Source organism: Schistocerca serialis, chromosome 2, assembly GCF_023864345.2.
Source record: "Schistocerca serialis cubense isolate TAMUIC-IGC-003099 chromosome 2, iqSchSeri2.2, whole genome shotgun sequence".
Taxonomy (NCBI): domain Eukaryota; kingdom Metazoa; phylum Arthropoda; class Insecta; order Orthoptera; family Acrididae; genus Schistocerca; species Schistocerca serialis.
In genome coordinates this window covers 940338497-940362579 of record NC_064639.1, presented here as the reverse complement: position 1 = coordinate 940362579, position 24083 = coordinate 940338497, and the positions used below count along the sequence as shown (strand labels likewise).

Below are 24083 nucleotides of genomic sequence, written 5' to 3'. Positions count from 1 at the left end.
CAATATTAATAGTGATCGGTGTCTACTGCGCGCACTGCATTTCACGCTTGACTGCCAGTCCACAGTAGAGAAAAAGAAAGTTTGATATAGCTCCGTAAAAATGGCGCGATCTGAGGCTCCGACATATAAGACACCCAGTTGTTAGGTGTAAATACACAAAATAACATAGAAGACACCCAGTGATAGGTGGATATGTACAGCTGTCACAAAATTTCTGTGTTTAAAGAAGACGCAATTTCAAATAATTCCCCTTAAAGCCTGCAACCTAAAAGATGCCCATTTGTTAGATGGAAACACACTACCCATTCACAAAATAATGTAGAATGCACCCACTGTTAAGTAAAAGAATACTATTCATTCCCTAACTTTCAGTGTTACACGTATCTTCCTCGCACCGGTAGATGATCTTGCACCGTTTAGGATACATTCAATCCTGTTTTCATATACGATAATGTCACAGTACACAACCAATGGAACTTATTTAAAACCCGACTGTGAGAAACTAGTTGTCTGCAATAAGAATATTCATTTGATCAGATGAACTCTTGGCTGCAACCACCAAGTACGTGTTTTCACGGAGCATTACGTGTATGTACTCTTTAGCGAAGCAAGAATTTCAGTTACGTTGATCAGAACTTCAGTATATCCCACTAATCAATCTAAAGTCGTTCTTTCCGTCAACTATAGCAGACCCAAAGGGGGCTGGAAGGTTGGTTTTAAATTATCTACTGAAATAACTGTTCGTTTGTATCTTAATCGCTTACGTCAGTCTTTTACCTACACGCGTAAAAATAAAAATAAGCTAGCCTCGTTACTTGTGAATACAATACAGCCACCAGTGAGTTTTAAGAACGTTGTTGCCCTTCCACTAGCCCTATAAGCAATACGTCTTCTGTTGAGCCGTTGATGGTTTGAGTATAGAAAAATTATGGTGGTGGTGGTTGTTGGGGTGTTTAAGGGGGACTAAACAGCGAAGGTCATCAGTCCCCCAGAATAATTATGTTTCCCCTGTTTAAGTGACTGTGCTATTTCAAAATGAATCTCACGTGAGAGTTCTCCAGTTGCAACACTCGCGAAGACTGTTTCTTTCATTGGACAACACTGCGGCAGTAATTAACGTGTGACCAACGTTGTGTGTTAATTAGGATCCTGTAACATCAATGCAAGGTAGTATTATAGGCTGCTAACAAAGAAAAATAAACATTAAATGATGAACACATAGGAAGAAACATTTTTAATTGGAATATGAAACTGGACCGTAAAATAACTGACAACCTCATTTATTGTGCTCTGTAATTTCAAAACGTAATTAATTCAGTTTTACTTCTGCAGGATCAGAAACTTAACAGCTTTTATAATTTTCGTCTACGTCTACACAACGTGTGCTTGGTAACTTGGCGCTTTGTTCCTATGGTTACAGGAAATGACTCATTGTTAATGACACCGAAAGATTAATTCTGTAACGGTAAGCAATATGACTATTGCAACAGTTCGGTTCTTCGTATTTCAGATATGAAGTACTCGGCCCTAAAATGTGGATGAATCAGCAAAGAACAACGAAATGGGGATGCAGAACGCAATGGAAACCATTACATTAAAGACACATGAGCTGCATCCATCGGACACGAGGGCTGTAATTGAAAAAATTTCATGATGATCATTCCGTTGGCAAAACATTCCGGGTAAGTCCCCCGGCGGATCTCCGGGTGGGGACTGCCCGAGGGCATGCGATAATGCGAAGAACATGCAATAAAGAACGAAAGATGGAATCCTACGAGTCGGGGCATGGAATGTCAGAAATGTGAACATGGTAGGGAAGGTACAAAATGTGAAAAGAGAAAGCCTGAAGTCCAATCTAGATGCAAGTGCGATCATTGACGTGAAGTCGAAAGAAGACGAGGATTTCTGTTGTGATGATTATTAAGTAATATCAACAGCAGCGAAAAACTGTGTAACAATAGTATTCGTTATGAAAGTGCAGTAAGGCAGACAGTCAGCTACTACGAACAATTCAGTGATAGTGTTGTTTATATCAGAATCGACAGCAAGCCAAAGCCAATGAGAATATTTCTGGTATACCTGCCGACGTAGCATGCAGAACACGAAGAGATAAAATAAGAATATGAACGGTAATTCAGCACGTGAAGGAAGATGGGACTCAAATAATCATGAGCGACTGGAACGGGATTGTAGGGGAAGTAGTAGAAGAATGGGTTACGGAGAATATAGCCTTGGCAGCAGGAACGCAAGAGGAGAAAAACTAATTGAGCTCTACAATTAATTTCAGCTAGTAACAACGAATACTCTTTTCAGGTCACACAGGGAGGAAGTGTTCGTGGGAAACATTCCAGCTAGATTATGAAATGAGATATTGGAATATAAGGCGTACCTAGAAGCAGATACAGAATCTGATCACAATTTAGTAAGAGATTCGTCTGGAAGAATCAGTGAGGTTTACTGAAGTAGTGAGGAAGGATGAGATGCGTTTGAAATTCGCTAGGGATGTTGATAATACGTTAAGGATTAACAAAGTAAGCAGTCAAGTTGAAGGGGAGTGGACATCTCTGAAAAGACCAATTACTTATGTCGGAAAGAAAAACTCAGATATCAGCAAGGTAACTGAGAAGATATTTCAGTTGATCGATAAAAGAAGGAAATACAAAAATGTTCAATGAAAGACAAAAGTACAACAATACGAATCACTTCGGAATGAAATAAACAGGGTGGCAGAGGGATGCCAAGGCGAAATGGCTGCAGTAAAAATCTGAAGAAATCGTCTGAAGTGGTGATCAGCGTAAAAAAAAAAAAAAAATTAAAAGCAAGGGCAGCAGCATCTAGAGTACGAGTACAATGGCAATTCCACGGTTAAATGCAGAAGAGAGGGCAGATAGGTGGTAAAAGTACATTGAATGCCGGTATAAGGGCAGGAATTGTCTGATATGAAAGAAGAAGATACTGGAGTCGATATGAAAGACACTGGGGAGCCAATATAGGGGACCCAGTATTAGAATTTAAAAGATAAAATAAGGTAGAAGGGATAGTTACCATTCCATTGGAATTTTTAAAATCATTGGGAGAAATGGAAACCAAATGACTATTCAAGTTGGCACCTAGAATCTATGAGACTGGCGACATACCATCAGTCTTTCGGAAAAATATTATCAACACAATTCCGAAGAGGCAAGAGCCGACAAGTGCGAAAATTAGCGCACTATCAGCTCAACAGCTCCTGCATCCAAGATTCCGACAAGAATAATAGATAGATGAATGGAAAATAAAGTTCATGATCCTTACGAAACGTAAAGGCACCAGAGAGGCAGTCCTGACGCTACGCTTGATAATGGAACCAAGTCTGAAGACACGTCACGTTCAAAGGATTTGTCGACCTGGTAAAGCATTCTAAAATGTAAAATTGTGAAAGATCTTCCAAATTCCGAAATAATAAGAGCAATCTGCAGGGAAGGACAGGTAGTATACAATATGTACATGAACCAAGAGGGAACAATATGACTGGAAGACCTTGAACGAAGTGCTCGAATTAAAAAGGGTGGAAGGGTGTCAAATGACACACCTACCAGCGAAGCAAGCCTAACGACTGTGTTCCAGGAGCTTGTCTGATGATGGTACTGTGTTCCGAAACCGGTAAGTAGTAGGCAAAATAAAGAAAATTGCGATTGTAGATGGAAACTTACAGTTTGACAACTGAATATCACAAAAGTAGATAATATGACGGGCAACTTACACTGTACTTTTCATCACTTGTTAAATGTATCTGCACACAGAAAACTTTGTTTTCTTTTTATGTAGAATAATTTTTCCTGCTTGACAAAAAAGTAATGCTTTCCTATGTAAACATTCTACATGCCTTCATTTCTATATCTCTCGTATCTTCGCTATACATAATATCTGTGTGGGCTGCACGTCAGTTTATCCGTGCTTTCGACATTCATTTGTCACTTAAAGATGGCGTAAGAAGCCGAAAGTTGGTTAGTGACGGAAAAAATGTAATTGTTTATAACATTAAGAAGTATTTCCTATTTGATATTATTATCATGTTCTGCCAAGAACTGACGGAAAATTCAGCTAATGTTAAAATTTTAAAATGTGATGTTACAGAAGAATGCTGGAGATTAGATGAATAAGTCCTACAACAAATGACGATACACTATATCAATTTGGGAAGAAAATAGCGTAATGGCAGGACTAAAAGCCGGGATCAGAGCGGGAGGTGAAACGATAGCAGAGGTGGGCTAAGGACTGAATACCGTGAGCAGGTTGAGATGTGTGTAGTAGGTTGCAGTAGCTATGCAGAGGTGAAGGGACTTGTGCAGAATAGACTTGCATGGGACTAAATTAAATCTATGTTTGAAATGAAGACCAAAACACGACAACAACGTAGCCCATTTTGGTTTCTTTCGCACTCCAGTAAACCTTTACTTTGCTATAACTGATATCAGTTTTCTAAGTTGCTAAATTGCTTGGGTAACTCAGACGGCGGAACACTTGCCCGCGAAAGGCAAAGGTCCCGAATTCGAGTTTCGGACCGGCACAAAGTTTTAGTGTGCAAGGAAGTTTCAGAACAGCGCATACTCCGCTGCAGAGTGAAAATCTCATTCTGGAAACATCCCCCAGGCTGTGGCTAAGCCATGTCTCTGCAATATCCTTTCTTCCAGGAGTGCTAGATCTGCAAGGTTCGCAGGAGAGCTTCTGTGAAGTTTGGAAGGTAGGAGACGAGGTACTGGCAGAATTGAAGCTGTGGGGACGGGTCGTGAGTCGTGCTTGGGTAGCTAAGATGGCAGAAGCACTTGCTCGTGGAAGGTAGAGGTCCCGAGTTCGAGTCTCGGTCCGGCACTCAGTTTGTCTGCCAGGAAGTTTCATAAAAGCACACACTCCGCTGCGGAGTGAAAATCTCATTCTGGAAACTTTCGAATCATCACTTGGCAGATTGTAGACCTCAAAGTGGAATACACCACGTGGCCATAACTGGAAGTATATAGTTCATGTTTTATTTAACATAGTTTGCAATTATAGTGTTTCAGGAGGAAAAGGAAATATTTTAATTCCTGCACGAAATATTTTAAAGTGGTAGCACAGACTGATCAGAATGTAACAATCCATGCACTACATGTCCATCTAACAGCTGTTAGAAGGTAATTCAAGTAAATACAGAATATGTTACTTGAAAGCAAATAGGTTTTCATATATACCGACTTCAGTACACTTTAGAATTCTCTTGATGTCAGCAAGTGTAGCTCATTTGAAGTACACTTGGCGTACTTTTAGGGGGCAGCCCTATGCATAATACGAACGAACAACTCGTCTCTTGGTTCATCTTTTCTTTGTAGACTTCGGCATTCAGTCATCCCCACAGGCAAAAATCTAATGAGTGAATGTCTTCGTGAATTTCGCCATTCAGTCATCCTCACAGGCAAAAACCTAAAGGGGTGATATCTGAGGAACTTGTTCACCAACAAACCTGACCACTTCTGTCTGATGAAGGTTGAATTTAGATGATGTATCACCTAATGCCTAGAATGTGCAGGGGCCCCGACATACTTGAAGAGTATACCCATCCCTGCAGCCAAAGTAACTTCTTGCAATATTGCAGGAAGCTCGTTTTCAAGAAAGTCTAAATGACAGGCCATGTAAGACGATGCGGTTACACAACAGACACAATCGACTTATTGTCGGTCACAGCACACCGCACTATATATTTACAGCTATTTATATTTATTGAAAAATTTTCTACTCAAACACATGTTGGTTTTGGTTGGACCCTCAATGTGAGTTACGATTGTTATTGGCACCGGCATGAGTAAATGTGGCCTCATATCTAAACAAAATTAATGAGATTACTCTCTTACGCCAATTTTTCCACTCTTGCCTGCTGTGACGTAAATATTCCCTGATACCGTTGGAAGATCACGCACACGAGAAACAATCATAGCACAACAAATAACTTTCCAGGAAATTTATCATCCAGTTTAAAAGTCGGCATACTTGTACACGAAAGCGTTGAGGCATTGTAGTTGATCATACTTTTCTCTTGGTACCTTTTATTTCCAAGAGTTCCTTTCACATGCGTATCCTCTTCAAATCCCGATAGGTAGGACTCGAAAACAGATTCCTTGCTGAACGATGGGATAAGTTTGTTTATCTCATCTACAAATTTTCGGGCCGATTCCGCTGTTTGGAGTGCTTCGTCAAGTTGACGCTTTGCTTGAAATTTCTTTATCTTACGTATTCAAATTCTGTAGCACTGTTTGAAAATATGCAAAATCCACTAGCTCCCTTGAAATCACTGTGATCTGCATCGTGCACGAGTTATGTGTATAACGCAGTAGGTCATTATCGCACACGTCCAGTCCTTTGAAACTCCGCAGTTTTTCTTATGCAGTACACGGCCATATTGCTGGACTTATTCGAAATCTGTTCATAAACGTTTTTTGCTACGCTGCGGATGATATTCCATGTACGTTGTTATGTTTAATACCCCGTCCTTGTAGGTCACAGGATAGGATATTTGTGACTCTCTGTCCAACAAGGATGATGAACTACATGACTCGGCACCTGTTTCGATATCATTTTCACTTGTTATGCACGTATCGCCATCATTGTACTCCTCATGTATGTTGTCCGCAAAACGGAGCGTATACGACACCAAACATTCCACCAACTCGTCTTGTAGAAACGCTAATATTTCTTCTGCACTTCTTTCTCACTCTGCGAAATTTTTTGGGTTCCTTTCTGAGGATATGTCAACTCGGCAACTATTGTTGTATAAATAATGCAATGTTTGCTTTGTTTGTCGTTGGCTTTTCTCTCCTTTGTACCAACACAGCTAGAACTGTAGCACTGCTATGAGTTACTCCGCGACTAAGCGGTTGAGCTGCGTTTCGTTGCCTCATGCTTTGTTGACCAATGGATTCCTGCAGTTCTGCCCCTGTTTTCATTAGTAGCCAATATTGTGGTAGCGTGACAGACGATATGTGGTGGTCGTATACCATAAATTCATTAGCCTTTTGCGACCTCGCACTCATAGGATCCCTTGTCAGCGTTTGTAAATACTTGCGGCATCTTCAGAAGATACAGGAGAGATTGCCCAATCACAATCATAGTTGAGAAATTCAGTTACCTAAACTCAAGCACAACATCGCAACCTGAACTTGAAATGAAAATGACAATCGGTAAATAAAACCGTAACAACAGCAGAAACAACTCGTGAAATGAATACTTATCTCTTATCTTTGTAAACAATAAAAATGGTTGAATATAAACATTCTGCAATTGGCTACTAAAATTTTTATTTATCGCGCCTGCAGTTTCGACACGTAGTCATTGTCAAGCATTCTGAAAGCAAACAATCACAAAATAAAATACAATAGGGCTAAAAATTCATTAATAGACCCATAAAGTGGCCAGCCGCTGCGGCCGAGCGGTTCTAAGCGATTTGCCCGCAGGTTAGAATCCTGCCTCGGGCATGGATGTGTGTGATGTCCTTAGGTTAGTTAGGTTTAAGTAGTTCTAAGTCTAGGGGACTGATGATCTCAGATGTTAAGTACCATAGCGCTTAGATCCACTTGAACCATTTGAACCTATACAGTGAAAACATAAGGGAACTTAGGTGGACTGATGAAACCAACTTAAGAACATTGAGTTGTGACATGCTGGAACATAGCTCCCAACAGTATAAAGACAACCCTCTGTTTCACACACCATGTGATCACACAGCATGTAGTTAATATAATAACAGCAAACATCTAACATGAAACTGAAAACCATGTCCTCCATATGTAGCGAAGTGCAACGCTAATGTAGCCAAGGTAATGGATTGATTACACGGCGTTAAAATGACAAAAAGTGAACATATAGATAATATCAGCTCGAGAATACGGAGATAATACAACTTAGTGTCGATATCATAAAAATTGTAAACACGTGTTGAATGTATTACTCGAATTCGTCTTTACTGTCACCACCTAAAGTATTTACTATCCCGCCTGAAAAACTCATAAAATGTCTTTTATCAAAGCGGTGGAACACAATTTAATTTTACTAATGAGGGCTGGGATGGCCGCAAGTGTAAGAGGTGCCTCAGTCGGCTTTGTCTGTGATGGAGTCTGCTGCCCGAGTCTATGGAGGGGCCTTTTGGCTGCCCTGGGCCAGTCTACGCCGTGGTACAGGAAGGGGTGGTGGGAGGGAGAGGAAATGGGGTGCAGCACTTGCACGGCGAATCCCCCGTTTCCCGGAGGGAAGTGTCGGACTTTATTGCTTCTGCGTGCGGCCGACAAAGGCGGGCGCGGGCGCGGAAAGGAAACAATATTATTTTGTGCCTCCTCTCCTCCGCGGCGGGTTTATTAGACCCGTCCTGCCCCCACCGTCGCGCGCCGTCTAGACTCCACCGTGGCTGGCTGATTATGTAAGGCGGGAAGGAACTGTTTTACGGCGTTGAGTAACGAACGCGCGCTCTTATGTCAGGGCCTGCTGGGAAAACGCTTCGCCGCGTGGGATCGGGGAGCGCGTGCATTGTTCGGGCGAGCGCGCTGGCTACCTCTGGCTACGTCACGGCCAACTGCGCGCCCTCACTTCGCTCGCGTGGTCCGCACCACAGGTAAAGAGGTGGACTGCAGTGTCATACACGGCTGCCTACACTGCTGTGACGTCACAGTGGGGCCATGCGGGGCAGACTCCTGGCTCCCCATCTGCGGAGCTGCTGCGATTTCAGGCCCACGGATACTAGAATGCACGGTAGGCATGTGCAATAGCAAGACGCGCCGATGACGTCAGAGTGCACCCATCCAGCGTCCAGTAACCCACAACTGCCAACGGATTGTGTTGTAACTGCGTTTAAGAGCCAACACAAGGTTAACTGAAATGTTGCTAGTGACTAGCGTCTGAATTCAAAATGGCTCAGAGCACTATGGGACTTAACTTCTAAGGTCATCAGTCCCCTAGAACTTAGAAATACTTAAACCCAACTGACCTAAGGATATCACACACATCCATGCCCGAGGCAGGATTCGAACCTGCGACCGTAGCAGTCGCGCGGTTCCGGACTGCGCGCCTAGAACCGCGAGACCACCGCGGCCAGCTATTCTCTTCTTGTCTGAGCTATTTATCGTCCATGTTTCACTTCCATACAAATACTTTTAGAAAAGACTTCCTGACATATCTACATTCGATGTTAACAAATTTCTCTTCTTCAGAAACGCTTTCCTTGCCACTGCCCGTCTACATTTCTTATCCTCTCTACTTCGACCATCATCAGTTATTTTGCTCCCCAAATAGAAAAACTCATCCACCACTTTAAGTGTCTCATTTCCTAATCTGATTCCCACAGCATCACCTGATTTAATTCGACTACGTTCCATTTTCCACGTTTTGCCTTTGTTGATGTTCATCTTATATTCTCCTTTCAAAACAATGTCCATTCCGTTCAACTGCTCTTCCAGGTCCTTTGCTGTCCACGACAGAATTACATTGTCATCGGGAAACCTGGAAATTTTATTTCTTTCCCATGGATTTTAATTCCTACTCCCAATATTTCTTTTGTTCCTTTACTGCTTGCTCAATATACAGACTGAATAACATTGGGGTTAGGCTACAACCCTGTCTCACTCCCTTCCCAGCCACTGCTTCCCTTTCATGCCACTCGACTGCCATCTGGTTTCTGTACAATTGTATAATTATAAATTATCACTGTACTGAGTGATTTTTTAGAGTTAGTTTTGAAGTGAAAAATAATGGTTTGCTGCGCGATCGTTGGTTGTACTAACAAAAGCAGACAAGTGAGTTAAGTTAGGAAATCAGTTTCACATATATCCAAAAAACGATGAGACGAAACGAAAATGGATTACTTGTAAACGAGCAGATTCGTTTTCAGTTGAAAATATTCGAGTCTGCTCAAAATATTTTGAGGGATTTGAAAAGTGAACTTTCGAATATTCCTTCGAAACGCAAATTGAAGACTATGCTGTTGCAATTGTAAATCTATCATCCGCAGCTGCTGATTTAGCATTAGTAATGAGCCTAATAATGAGAGAAATATTCTGGCACAAATGAAGTTACCGTAAGAAGAAGAAGATATTTCACAGGCAAACATATTACCAAGTAATGTAGAAATTACTAATATACTAAACATTAACCGTGAAAACAAACACTCCTCTAAATGCGACAATGCGTGCTTACGTCAACAACTAGAAATAATGGTAATAGAAATCAAAGACCTTACGCCAAAGAATGGAGATTCGCAGGATCGTCCCTTTCTCGATGTAGAGCTGACTTACATGAAATTAAAACGTACTGAGAAAGTGATTCATAGCTCCTTTTATGACCGTCAACAAGAAGTGTTATTAATAAATCGATCATTACAGCAAACGTTTTAAAATGTGTATTTAGTTCGTTAAAGAGTAGATGGCTGAATCGTCTCACTCACTATCAGTTGTATCACTATCCGTACTAGAACAGAAATCTAGATGCTATTTGTGGAAGCAACCGAAACACATTCGTAGAACTCCATGTACACAGAGGCTGTTATGGGTATAGGTACAGATACTGTAATCATTGGTATCTTAATATGAACCAGCTTCGGGGTAATAAATGGTCATCTGAAGATACTACAAAGGCTGCGACTTTACGTTGGCTACATTATATAACGATATGTTTCTGTCCCAGGCGTATTGAAATGTCCTCTTCCAGTGAAGTCACTATTAAGAAGAACACTGAGGCAATTTAGCGCTTCACCAGGTTTTGTTGATTTAAGCCTTAATGTTTTGAAAACTCAAAGCAATTATCAAAATTTGAAAAAGGCTTAGTTAGAAGGCTTAACACTGACATTTCACCGACTATAGAAAAAATGATATGGCTAATATAAAGTTGAACAATAATTATAATTACCAAAAAGTGGAAAATCTCGATTACATTCGTACTTGTATATGAGCTAAACGTATGTGCGTCGTGTGCCTATAACTTTCAGTGCCCTCCGGCATGACCCACACCGTGTATTCTAATATCCGTGTTCCGATCGATCCAAACTACTACTGTAATACCTAAATGTCTGAAGTCCCTTTTACACGAGCGACTTCCTTTTGTGTCAATCGCCAACTTGTGGCAAGTGAGCCTATTACACCACCCTTGGCGTTTTATTGCTGTACTGACAAGGGGACCATCAGATCTGTTAATCACACATTTTGACGAGTTTTAAGTGTGTTGTAGGGGGAACTGTCCTGTTCCGAGTAGCTGCGTTTGCCGGTATCACTCCTGGAAAATCCGTGTGCCTACAAGAGCGTAGCTTTCATCAGGCAGAATGTTAGGGGTATAAGTGCAGATATTCCTACTAACGACTGAGGAAAGTGAAGTGAACAACATTACCTCAGTCCTTAACTCATATGTAAATTAACAATTTAGGTATTAGAAGTAGTATGTTTTTAGGTTGGATAGTACCTGCAAGTACGCAAGGTAGGGGCAAGCCGTTAAAGTTAATTTTCCCCTGGGCAGCAAGTCAGCTTAAGAAGTGTAGACAGGTGAACAAAAAACGTTTAGTCCATACTGACAGGCATAGTCCACTTCACAGTGCAGTTACGACCGTGCAGGAAACATCAGGTAGTAAATTATAAGATGCGCTTGTGGGAAGACTTTTAGGCTCAGAGAAAAAATAACTAACTCCTCGAAGTGGGTTCATATTAAGATACCAATGATTACAATATCTGTACCTCTACCTCTAACAATCTTTGTGTATATGTTGTTCTACGACTTTGTGTTTCGGTTGCTTCTACGACAAATACTTTTCGGAATCCTGTTCTAGCACGGATAACGATGCAAGTGATAGTGAGTGAAACGATTCTCTAACGTACATGGTATTTCAGAAGTGGTGGTCAATATTCAGGGATATAGCAGGAATGATCATTCGAAACAAAAAAGTCAAGTAAACATGGGATCTAAAACGCATCCTTAAGAGCTATAAGCAATTCTTTATCTCCGATACTGTGAAACAAATCTCTTCTACTGCAAGCTCTTCACTTTCCACATTTTGGGAAGTGGTAGTATGGACCAAAACAAGAAAAAAATCGTTCAGTAAATATGTGCTCGAAAATGCATACCATAAAAGTTACGGGCACTTGTTCATTAGAAAGTTGTGATTCAAAATAGCGAAGATGAACAAGTGCTCATAGTTCTTTAAAATGGTTCAAATGGCTCTGAGCACTATGGAACTTACCTTCTGAGGTCATCAGTCCCCTAGAACTTAGAACCACTTAAACCTAACTAACCTAAGGACATCACACACATTCATGCCCGAGGCAGGATTCGAACCTGCGACACCCCGTATATTGTAACAAACTAAATACACATTTTAAGAAAGCTTGCTGTTACGATTGATTCATTTTTGAATAATTTTGCATGACATACACTACTTAATAATTTTAATTAAGCTGAAATTGAAAAAAGAAGACAAGGGGGGGATTTGTAAGTAAGCGTCGTACTGCGAAGCTGCACCGCTACACAACACTAACTCGGTCGAAATATGACTAACGTTACGGATATAGGAGGGACGCACGAAACTTCAGCACCGATTTTTTCGTAAACGTGACCGCGTGAAAAGCCGCTAGCCAGGTACTGAGGGCAGGTCCCTTTACGACATGCCTGAAGCTCACCGAAATCCGTCATTAACGGTCTGATCGTCCCTTTGTAAGTATCACCTACCAAGAGACTTTTTTTCGTTTGCAGGTCAGGGCCAAAATTCGCTGTCTGTGAAAGTTAGATTATGAATGGTCGACGTTTTTGCTAAAAAATTCGAAATGTAGTAACAGAATATACGAACAAGCAATGATAACGCAGTTTCTTCCTAACAAAAAAAACAAAAAAAAAAAAAAAAAATCATAGTTGAGCTGCTGATAAATGTTGTATGGTAAATCCTCCAAACACCTGTGAACGGGAAGTATAGGAAAAATTTCGTCTGAACAGACAACATTTATAAATATCTGTTAGGAAAATAAATATTTATACATCAAACAATATGCAGAATTAGACCCAGAAGAAGGCCGCTGCAATCGTGGCCGAAACGTTGGCTTTTCTATAGCAGCAGTAGTTTTGAGATTATGACGCGGTACCAAACCCAGAAAACTTTTATATCGATTTATGCTATTCATCTAGTTTTTTCCCCTAATTGACAAATAACACTGTTAATAATACTCGTCGTTAAAGAGGTCTGATTCTACACAGATGAGACAATTTTCGCTAAAAATCATGTATGCATTTCCGTTCTTATTTTTGAAATGAGCCACATCAAATTACGTTTAAGCATTTCAGAACATCTGCATTTATTTGCTCGAGAAAATATACATTTACACAAAGAAAATAAACAGAAGGCAGTAAATAGCGCTTTTTAACCCAATACTTTATATATTGTTTTCATTCTAAGTGTGAAATAACACTGAAAATAATATTCCTCGTTAAACAGGTCTGGCTGTTTTCAGAGTTGAAACAATTTTCTTTAAAAAAAAAATTACTCATTTCCGTTCTTATTTCTGAAATAAGACACACCAAAATATTGCGAATACAACAAACCAATGTCAATATTGTTTGTCGATTTAAGAAAGCCTACTGCAATTTAAACACAGAAAAGTTGTGGGAGAAAATGCAGAAGTTTCGAATACCAAGCAGGATTACAAATACTGTGGAAGTTGCTCTGGAAGGCTCGAAAGGGATAGTGGAAATGGATGGAGAATATTTCATTGCTTTTGACATAAAAACAAGAGTCAAACAAGGACATGATGTTTTTACAAACTTGTCCAACACAATTGTACAGAAAAATCATGGATGCAGCAAGCGAAGATGCCGAAGGAATTAGCAAAGCATAAATATGAATTTAATGATCTTTGCAGATGATGTAGCATTAGTTGTTGAAAACCTAGATGACCTAAAACTGCTAGCAAGAAAGCTTTTTCAAAAAAGGAAAGGAAGTTGGATTAGAGATAGACTAGAAAGCAAAATTCCTGAGGGTAAAAAGAAATTACAAGACATAGTGGAAGGAACCCTGCAGATTGACCACCACGTGTTTGAAGAAGCAGATAAATTTAAATACTTGGGGGGGGGGGGGGGGGCTGGGCGGTGGTTAACGACAGAAATGATTAGGAAACAATGGGAGGGGGTTAATGACAGAATGACAGAAATGATTAGGAAACAAGAAACAGAAAACAGCATCAAAGCGGCATCTATATCGTCATATTCACCCAACTATCACTTCATCCAAAATTTGTTCAGTGGGAATCAAACTAAGGATATAGAGAACTGTAATCAGTCATATTTCAGAACTACGCACTCGTCTCAGTCAACTGATCACTGACACCATTGACTCGCTGTGGTGTGGCTAGTGACTGATTTGCATTCAAACACGTGACACGCACCCACAACGAGTAGTCGATTTTGGTCGGAAAGTCACTAAAGTCTACTGACGCTGTTTTGGTGGGACTACGCAAAGAGCCTGACGACGACAAGTTCCAACAACACACAGGAAGATTCAAGACAAGGTGCTGCAATATACACTTTGTTCGACACGTGGATTATAAGTTTCTCTATTATTACAATTTTGTCGTCTCTAATTGTTTAGTTTTAGACATAACGACTCTCTCTTCGTGTACTGCACATAGAGCATGAGACTTACAATTTTTTTTTATACACAGCCCTCTACCATAAACTCCGCCATTTTATTCTGTGCACCTACGACATTTCAGGGTACACAACCAGAAACTGACCGGTTGCCCGGCATGTACTGTTGATATTGTGTACGTATTGGATTAGTTAGGTAAAAGGACAGTTTGCCTTTTTTAATCGTTTCCGAAGATTTTCCGTGACTGAGCGCAACCCGAGATTTTGAAAAAGAGTGTAGACATTTTAGTAACTTATCTGTTGTGCATTTCTCCATTTGACAGTATGTCTAGCTTTCTAATATTTAATTTGACATTCACTAAATTACTTTGTTGAAATCTGCGATTGATAATATAATGCAAAAATAATTTCTATTTTTTGCTTTCATCACTCTTAAGCTATGATACGACTCTCCTCGACAAACCAAAACTATGTTGTTACTAAATCTTTGATCTGAAACACATGCAAACACTGCTTTTAAAATGTGTAGTTTCGATGTGGTGACCACTGATGTAAAATGTTACACCATGATATTTCTTTCTTTCTTTATTTTTCGAGTCGTCTTCTCACTAGTTCGATGCGGCCCGTAGCGAATTTCTCTTTTGTACCAAGCTCTTCATATGAATAGTACTACCAACCAGCAGACTCAGATACTTCTCGCCCATTACAATTTTGCACTTTACAGCTCCCTGCTTCTTGTAAATGTTTTCTACACGTTCCTATCCTCCACTTCTTATTTCATGTCTTATCCGTAGACCTAAGTTTCAACTCCCTTTCATAACACCACAACTTAAACGCTTCGATTCTCTTCTTTTCTCGTTTCCCTGCAGTCCATGATTCACTGCCATACGCTGCCGTGCTCTAAACGTAAATTATCAGATTTTTTCTCCAAATTAACGCCGTTGATTGATGTTAGTAGACTTGTTTTGGCTAGGAATGCTCTCTACGGCTGTGATAATCTGGTTTTTATGCTCTCTTGTAGCGTCCGTCATATATTATTTTACTTCCAAGGTAACACGCTTCCTTAACTTCGTCTATTACGTGGTCACAAATTTTCATATTGCTATCGCCAATCTCATTTCTGCTACTACTCATTACCTCTTCGGTTTACTCTCAAACCACATTCTGTACTCCTTAGACTATTACCGAGCGAGGTGGCGCAGTGGTTAGCACACTGGACTCTCATTCGGGAGGACGACGGTTCAATCCCGTCTCCGGCCATCCTGATTTGGGTTGTCCGTGATTTCCCTAAATCGCTTCAGGCAAATGCTGGGATGGTTCCTTTGAAAGGGCGCGGCCGATTTCCTTCCCCATCCTTCCCTCACCCGAGCTTGCGCTCCGTCTCTAATGACCACGTTGTCGACGGGACGTTAAACACTAATCTCCTCCTCCTCCTCCTTAGACTATTCGTTCCATTCAACACGTTCTATAAGTGTTCTTCGTTTTCACTGAAGATAGCAGTGCCATTAGCGTATGTTATCACAGAAATTCTTTCACCCTGAGTTTGATCCCACTCTTGAACATTTCGTTTATTTCAGCCTTTCTTCGATGTATAGATTGAATATTAGGAGCGACAGACTACAGCCTTTTTAATACGAGCACTTCGTTGTTGGTCTTCCAGCCTTACTTTTCCCTCTTGGATCTTATACACATTGTATAGTGTTCATCTTCCACTGTAGCTTACTCCTATTTTTCTCAGAATTTCCAACATCTTGCACCACTGTTCACACTCGAACGCTTTTTCCAGGTCGACAAATCCTATGATAGTGTCTTGATTTTTCTTAAGTCTTGCTTCCATTATAAACTGCAAGGTCGGAGCTGCCTGTCTGGTGACCTACCTTGCCGAAAGCCAAATTGATAGCCAGCTTTTGCATTCCTCTGTGCTCCCTCTAACTGTGTCAAGTCTGGCAACTTACCAAGAGGTAGATGAAACAGTACATGATCACTGTGTGTACAGTCCCTTAGTATAGCATGTGTTTGAAGTATTGGTTAAAAACAGTCTTGGTTGCAATTTTAGTTTTTTTATTTTTCAACTACTTGTTTCGCCTTATTTAGGCATCTTCACTTTGGTCTACATAGAAAACAGAGAACAAATACATCTATTTAAGAATCGCGATCGCGTTGTGCACACTTGGATAACCTAAAAGCATGTATAAACGGATCAAATACTGAAACAGCAAATACCTTAATTTGGTATTTCTTAGAACGATCCTTTAGATAGTGCAGCCAAAGGGCATCGTCGAATACATCAGGCCAAAATCACCTTCTTTAAACTCAGTAAAAACTAGCAATATAAAATAGTGAAAATTCACCAGTGATCGGACGCTCAGAAATGTAATCCTGTTGCCGAAGCCTTATGATAAGGCCTTACCTTTTTTAGACGGACGCGAGTGACTCCAAGACCTGCATATCGCGTTCCCGTTCACAGGAGCGAGTAACAGAATAAGATGGGGCTCAAGTAGCAAGCATAATGCACCACGGCGTCGTGTGCTAGTACTGACGCCTAATACAGAATCACCTCAATAGGTGGCGCTGCCGCGCAGCTGCTGGTAAGAATGCGAGATCGTAAACTGGATATACAGGATTATTACAAATGATTGAAACGATTTCACAGCTCTACAATAACTTTATTATTTGAGATATTTTCACAATGCTTTGAACACACATACAAAAACTCAAAAAGTTTTTTTAGGCATTCACAAATGTTCGATATGTGCCCCTTTAGTGATTCGGCAGACATCAAGCCGATAATCAAGTTCCTCCCACACTCGGTGCAGCATGTCCCCATCAATGAGTTCCAAAGCATCGTTGATGCGAGCTCGCAGTTCTGGCACGTTTCTTGGTAGAGGAGGTTTAAACACTGAATCTTTCACTTAACCACACAGAAAGAAATCGCATGGGGTTAAGTCGGGAGAGCGTGGACGCCATGACATGAATTGCTGATCATGATCTCCACCACGGCCGATCCATCGGTTTTCCAATCTCCTGTTTAAGAAATGCCGAACATCATGGTGGAAGTGCGATGGAGCACCATCCTGTTGAAAGATTAAGTCGGCGCTGTCGGTTTCCAGTTGTGGCATGAGCCAAGTTTCCAGCATGTCCAGATACACGTGTCCTGTAACGTTTTTTTCGCAGAAGAAAAAGGGGCCGTAAACTTCAAACCGTGAGATTGCACAAAACACGTTAACTTTTTGTGAATTGCGAATTTGCTGCACAAATGCGTGAGGATTCTCTACCGCCCAGATTCGCACATTGTGTCTGTTCACTTCACCATTAAGAAAAAATGTTGCTTCATCACTGAAAACAAGTTTCGCACTGAACGCATCCTCTTCCATGAGCTGTTGCAACCGCGCCCAAAATTCAAAGCGTTTGACTTTGTCATCGGGTGTCAGGGCTTGTAGCAATTGTAAACGGCAAGGCTTTTGCTTTAGCCTTTTCCGTAAGATTTTCCAAACCGTTGGCTGTGGTACGTTTAGCTCCCTGCTTGCTTTATTCGTCGACTTCCGCGGGCTACGCGTGAAACTTGGCCGCAAGCGTTCAACCGTTTCTTCGCTCACTGCAGGCGGACCCGTTGATTTCCCCTTACAGAGGCATCCAGAAGCTTTAAACTGCGCATACCATCGCCGAATGGAGTTAGCAGTCGGTGGATCTTTGTTGAACTTCGTCCTGAAGTGTCGTCGCACTGTTATGACTGACTGATGTGAGTGCATTTCAAGCACGACATACGCTTTGTCGGCTCCTGTCGCTATTTTGTCTCAGTGCGCTCTCGAGCGCTCTGGCGGCAGAAACCTGAAGTGCGGCTGCAGCCGAACAAAACTTTATGAGTTTTTCTACGCGTCTGTAGTGTTTCGTGACCATATGTGAGCCCGCAGCTCGTGGTCGTGCGGTAGCGTTCTCGCTTCCCACGCCCGGGTTCCCGGGTTCGATTCCCGGCGGGGTCAGGGATTTTCTCTGCCTCGTGATGGCTGGGTGTTGTGTGATGTCCTTAGGTTAGTTAGGTTTAAGTAGTTCTAAGTTCTAGGGGACTGATGACCATAGATGTTAAGTCCCATAGTGCTCAGAGCCATTTGAACCATATGTGAATGAATGGAGCTACAGTGAATTTATGAAATCGCTTCAATCATTTTTAATAGCCCTGTACATACCCACTAAAACTTTATAAATGTAATGCACATAAAACATTAATAAGATGGAATTACCAGGAGCAACACTTGTGCAATAACTTAACCTAAAACTTTGACGAAGTAAAATACAATTGAAGACGGTAAATTTAAAATGAGAAAACAGGGTGTATAATACAATACACAGGTGCACAACATAAACAGATTTTACGTATCATATACCACTAGACGGTGGCCGTGCGGTTCTAGGCGCTGCAGTCCGGACCGCGGGACTGCTACGGTCGCAGGTTCGAATCCTGCCTCGGGCAAGGATGTGTGTGATGTATTTAGGTTAGTTAGGTTTAAGTAGTTCTAAGTTCTAGGGGACTGATGACCTCAGAAGTTAAGTCCCATAGTGCTCAGAGCCACTAAGCATTCTTGGCCAATTATAGGTGGTCTTGTACCTTCCGGGTGGAGTTGTAGATTACCGCGATGCTCCGCTTTTTCAAAACTTTTCTTACACAGTCGGTAAGGTCCTTAATGAAAGGCGGAAAAACTTCATATTTCACCGGCGCTTGAGCATAGCTACCATTTCTATGTGGTGGTCTTAACGTCCTATTCACCTCAGCGGACGAATAACCATTCTTGTGCAATGAACTAGTGAGAGGTTTTAATCCTGAGTCAAGCATCTCTGGTTCGCAGGCTGTCTTTGTTCTATCTGCTGTATCGTCCAAGCAAGACACAGCGAGGGCAAAGGCATCGCAGGCGCAAAGATGCGAGCTGGTGCCCGTGCCATAGAGACTCGCTACTTGCCCCAGTTCCATCAGCGCCACGGGCGGCGCTGAGGATCAAGATATCGGCTTCGCCTCGGCCAGTTGCCGACCGAGTACAATCCGCCAATGATCGGACGGCGACAGACAGAAGCACACTCGGAAAATAGAAGAGCAGCTCTCGCCCACTTGGTTATAGGTCATCGTCCAGGGTTGACTTAGTCAGGGAACGTCGCATAGTGAACTCACAGAAGTGAACAGACAGTTGTTGTAAATTCCATTTGCTATGTCCTGTGAAGTTTACCTACACTTTGCCATTGAGGGCCGTTTCTGTGTTATATTGCATCCAGTGTTGTAGACGTCATTATTCGACAAGTCACGATAAGTAAGCCTTTTAATTAATTTGTGTGACTTTGTTACCAATTTGTTGAAGTGTTGCAGAACCTTCGTTGTTACCTGACCCTGGGGCATTGCTGTGTAACAGTGGCAGGGAGAAATTGTCTTACCGGAGTACTGCACCAGAAGCCGTTTCAAGAACTCACGAACTCGGCCTGCCGTAACAACAGTGGCAACTCGGCCTCCACAGCAGTAGCGACGAAGCCTTTACAAAACAGATGACGAGTATTTAAAAAACTACCGCCAAAGTTTTTATGTTGCTTTTGTTGTGCGTGGTGTTTCGAATCCCGGCGTAGGCAACTGTGTGTGTGCGCGGTGTTTTCGGCGAAACGTCTCGCTCAAGCTATCATTTTATTTCTTGGAAAGACCAACGAAATTTAATCTCCCGCCTGCCTCCTCGTCCGTGGTGAACTGGATCTTCTGATTGATCCCGTTGAGATGACTGAATGACACCTCGTTTCCGGTGAAGAAGAAGACATGTACCAATCTCTCACCATGGGCTGATAGCAACAGCGGACGATGGCAGTCAACAAGGCACAATTGCGCTCGCGTGTTCAAAACATATGACGTCAGGCTACTACGTGAAAGTGGAATTTTACTCTAGTCAGTAGTGAGCCAGAGTATGAATAGGACATTCAAAGAGGCTACGATTACCCTCGAAAATGCACTCCACGAAATTTCTGGTTTTATGGTGAAATCAATTCGATCACGGCATAACAGCCCGGAACATTTTATTAATGGTGACATTTCCGGTCCATCCTTGAAATTTTGTATTTTAACACGCAGTACCGATACTAGATATATTATATTAATATTGTTTACCATACTGAAACATCTTCTCGTGAAAGAAGTGTTCATCATAAATCTTCCATTGCAGTTAGCATCTGCGATGTATTTTTCACCGTTTTTAGGTAGAATTGAAAAAAAAACTGCAGTTAGGATATGGAACGGTTAATGGCCCACCCATCTAGAGGTCATGGCAGAAAGAGGTTTGATAGGAAAAGGGCAGAGGAGGAAATCTTCGGTTCATCTCTCTGAAGAACCATCCCGACTTTTTCACGGTTGATATGGGAACGACTGATAGGGGATCTGAACCGCCGTCCAGCCGCATGCGAGTCCAGTGTCATTCAAATGCACCATCTCTTCGAGCATGTAGGTGGCTGATGAGACAGGGGTTTGTCTCGTAAGTAACCATGCCGTAAATGTTTGATATGAGAAACTGAAAAATGGTTCAAATGGCTCTGAGCACTATGGGATTCAACCTCTGAGGTCATCAGTCCCCTAGAACTTAGAACTACTTAAACCTAACTAACCTAACGACATTACACACATCCATGCCCGAGGCAGGATTCGAACCTGCGACCGTAGCGGTCGCGCGGTTCCAGACTGAAGCGCCTAGAACCGCTCGGCGACTGAGGCCGGCCGAGAAACTGAAAATACAACAGTATGCAGTGATACTGAGAATTAAAATGTACAAAGACTACACAGCTAAAATTGGAAATTGTATGTACCGATGTAAAAACTGCGTGAACTTTCGTCTTCCGTAAACAGCTTCATCGTATAGAGTGACAGAGAGAGAGAGAGAGAGAGAATCGTTATATGAAGTCCGAAGAACAATACATCACTGTTTAGCCCTCGAAGGTATTTTTACAAGAACCAAGTAAAACTCCGCTCCATTTATTGGCAGATAAACAGCGGTACACTTAAAAATACATCAGTTCCACTCTCTTTCCACGAAACGAATTCTTTGCCTTTATATTTTTAAGAAAAGATCTCGGAGATGTAAAATCTCTGCTACTCTCGTAACGTTGTACTGAAAGCTTATTTCGCTCCATACTTCACGCAAGTAGCGTATCTGTTATCTACTAATTGACCATAGTACGCCCACGCTACGTCTACAATGCAAGTACTATCTCCCAAAAAACTTTCATAAAATTCTCTCAATTTTGACGCGGTTCCTTTCAATGATATTTTTCAGCTTCTAACAGCTGCCGTCCCCATCAGCTTCGAAATGTCTACAGAATAAAATGAATGGCGTAGTGTCCTTGTTTAATAGATTAAACAAGAGAAGCAATAATTTTCAAAATGAGCCGAAATTATGCGTGTCAGTTGAGGATCTGAGAAGTACATTCAGCTAACTAATATTAAAAGCCGTAAATAACAAAATGTCGTCAGTTGTGATTTTTTTGTTGCCTGTCACAGGCGTTTGATTGTGTGCATGATGTTAAACTCTTCGACAATCTCAAGTTTCATGGAATGAAGGCTTTACACAAAACTAGTCTAAACCATTCTTAACAGAGAGCTAAACGTTGTGCTGACTAGTTCAAATAACGTTAGAAAGCTAGAAAATTTTAGTGACTGGGAAGAAGTCACGTGGTTCAATTTTGAATCAAGCCCTATGCCTTATATGTGAATCAACCTCAACGTTGACGATACTACCGTTGTAATAAATCCCATTAGAGAGAAAGCAACAGAAATGATATTTTCCAAAGAATTATAAAGTGGTTATCAGAAAGTGGACTCGCCCTAATTATTGAAAAGAACCACTATTTTCAGTTCTGTACAACAAAAAGAATCATGCCAAAAATTGATATGGCACAGAAGCAGGAGTCAGTAAATAGTGCAGAACGCTCCAACTTTTTGGGTTTATATATTGATGAAAACTTGAAATGGAAGAATCGTATCACTGAACGTTTCAAACAAGTTCAGCGATGTTTGCTTTTCATATAATTGCCCATCTTGGAAGTAAACGAATTAATCTCCTGATACATTTTGCATATTTCCACTCACTAATGACTTGCGGAATAATTTCTTAGGGTAACTCACCACTTAGAAAGAAAGTACTGATTGCACAAAAGCGAGCAGTAAGAAAGCTACAAGAGGTGATCAATAAGTAATGTAACACATTTTTGTCTCGGCCATTTTCGGTTGTAAAGACGTGTGATTTGTCAGTTTCCGGGGCCAGAGCCGGCCACTTTTCAGTCAAGTAGCTCCTCTGTTTGCCTCACAAGGGCTGAGTGCACCCCGCTTGCCAACAGCGCTCGGCAGACTGGGTGGTCACCCATCCAAGTGCTAGTCCAGCCCTACAGCGCTTAACTTCTGTGATCTGACGGGAACCGGTGTTACCACTGCGGCAAGGCCGTTGGCCTCTGAAAACAAAACTCCGAAGAACAGCTCTACACCTCAGCCGGTTAAGTCTTGGCGATTGTCTTCTGGGACTCTGAAGAGGTGATTGTGTTTGATGTCCTCCCTCATAGTGCAGCGATCAAATCTGCACTGTATTGTGCTACCCGCAGAAACGGCTTCAGAATGTTCGTCGCCATAAAAATGCAGATCAAGTTCTCCATGACAAAGGCCTCAACAAGTATGCGCACCCAAGAGCGTCACACAAAACTTCATTATACTGTTCTTCCTCATCCACCTTACAGCCCAGATCTCTCACCTCTCGATTTCCGCTGTTTGGCCAAATGGAGAAGGATGAACTCCGCGAGATGGAGTAGGTGGCTGATGTGGAGGTTATCGGTGCAGGAATACGTTGGCTCCGACCTCGACCAGCAGAGTGGTAACATGTGGGCACACAAGCCCTCCGAATAAGGGGATGTAAGGCCGGCATACTGAATGGAGATTATGTTGAAAAATGGGATTTTGTAGCGTAGAGAATGGAGAATCCCGAATAAAACCACTCTGCTTTCATAAAAAAGTGGTGCATTACTTACTGAACGCACCTTGTATGTGACGTTAGTGGTTGAAACTTCATGAGACGATTCTGCTGCAACGAAGAATGCCTTTGTTTTAGTGATTTTCACCCCTTCTTCATCATATCCGTGACACTCACTCCCCTACTTCTCGATGATACAAAACGAGCTCTCCTTCTCTAAACTTTTTCGATGTCCTCCGTCTGTCCTATGTGATACGTATTCCACACCGCACAGCAATACTCCAGAAGAGGGCTGACAAACTTAGTGTAAGACGTCTCCTTAGTAGACCTGTTACATTTTCTAAGTGTTCTGCCAATAAATAGTAGTCTTTGGCTTGCCTTTTCCACAACATTACATATGTGGTTGTTCCAATTTAAGTTATTTGCGGCTATTATCCCTATGTATGTAGCTGAGTTTGCTCCCTTTAGATTTCTTTGATTTATCGTGTAACTGAAATTTAAAGGTATCATTTTAGT

The 24083-nt window shown here is 41.6% G+C and overlaps 1 pseudogene; it reads right to left on the bottom strand.

Moving 5' to 3' along the window:
- Positions 1-22938: 22938 nt before the first annotated feature.
- LOC126459543 (5S ribosomal RNA) lies at positions 22939-23056 on the bottom strand (annotated as a pseudogene).
- Between the last annotated feature and the right edge of the window lie 1027 nt (positions 23057-24083).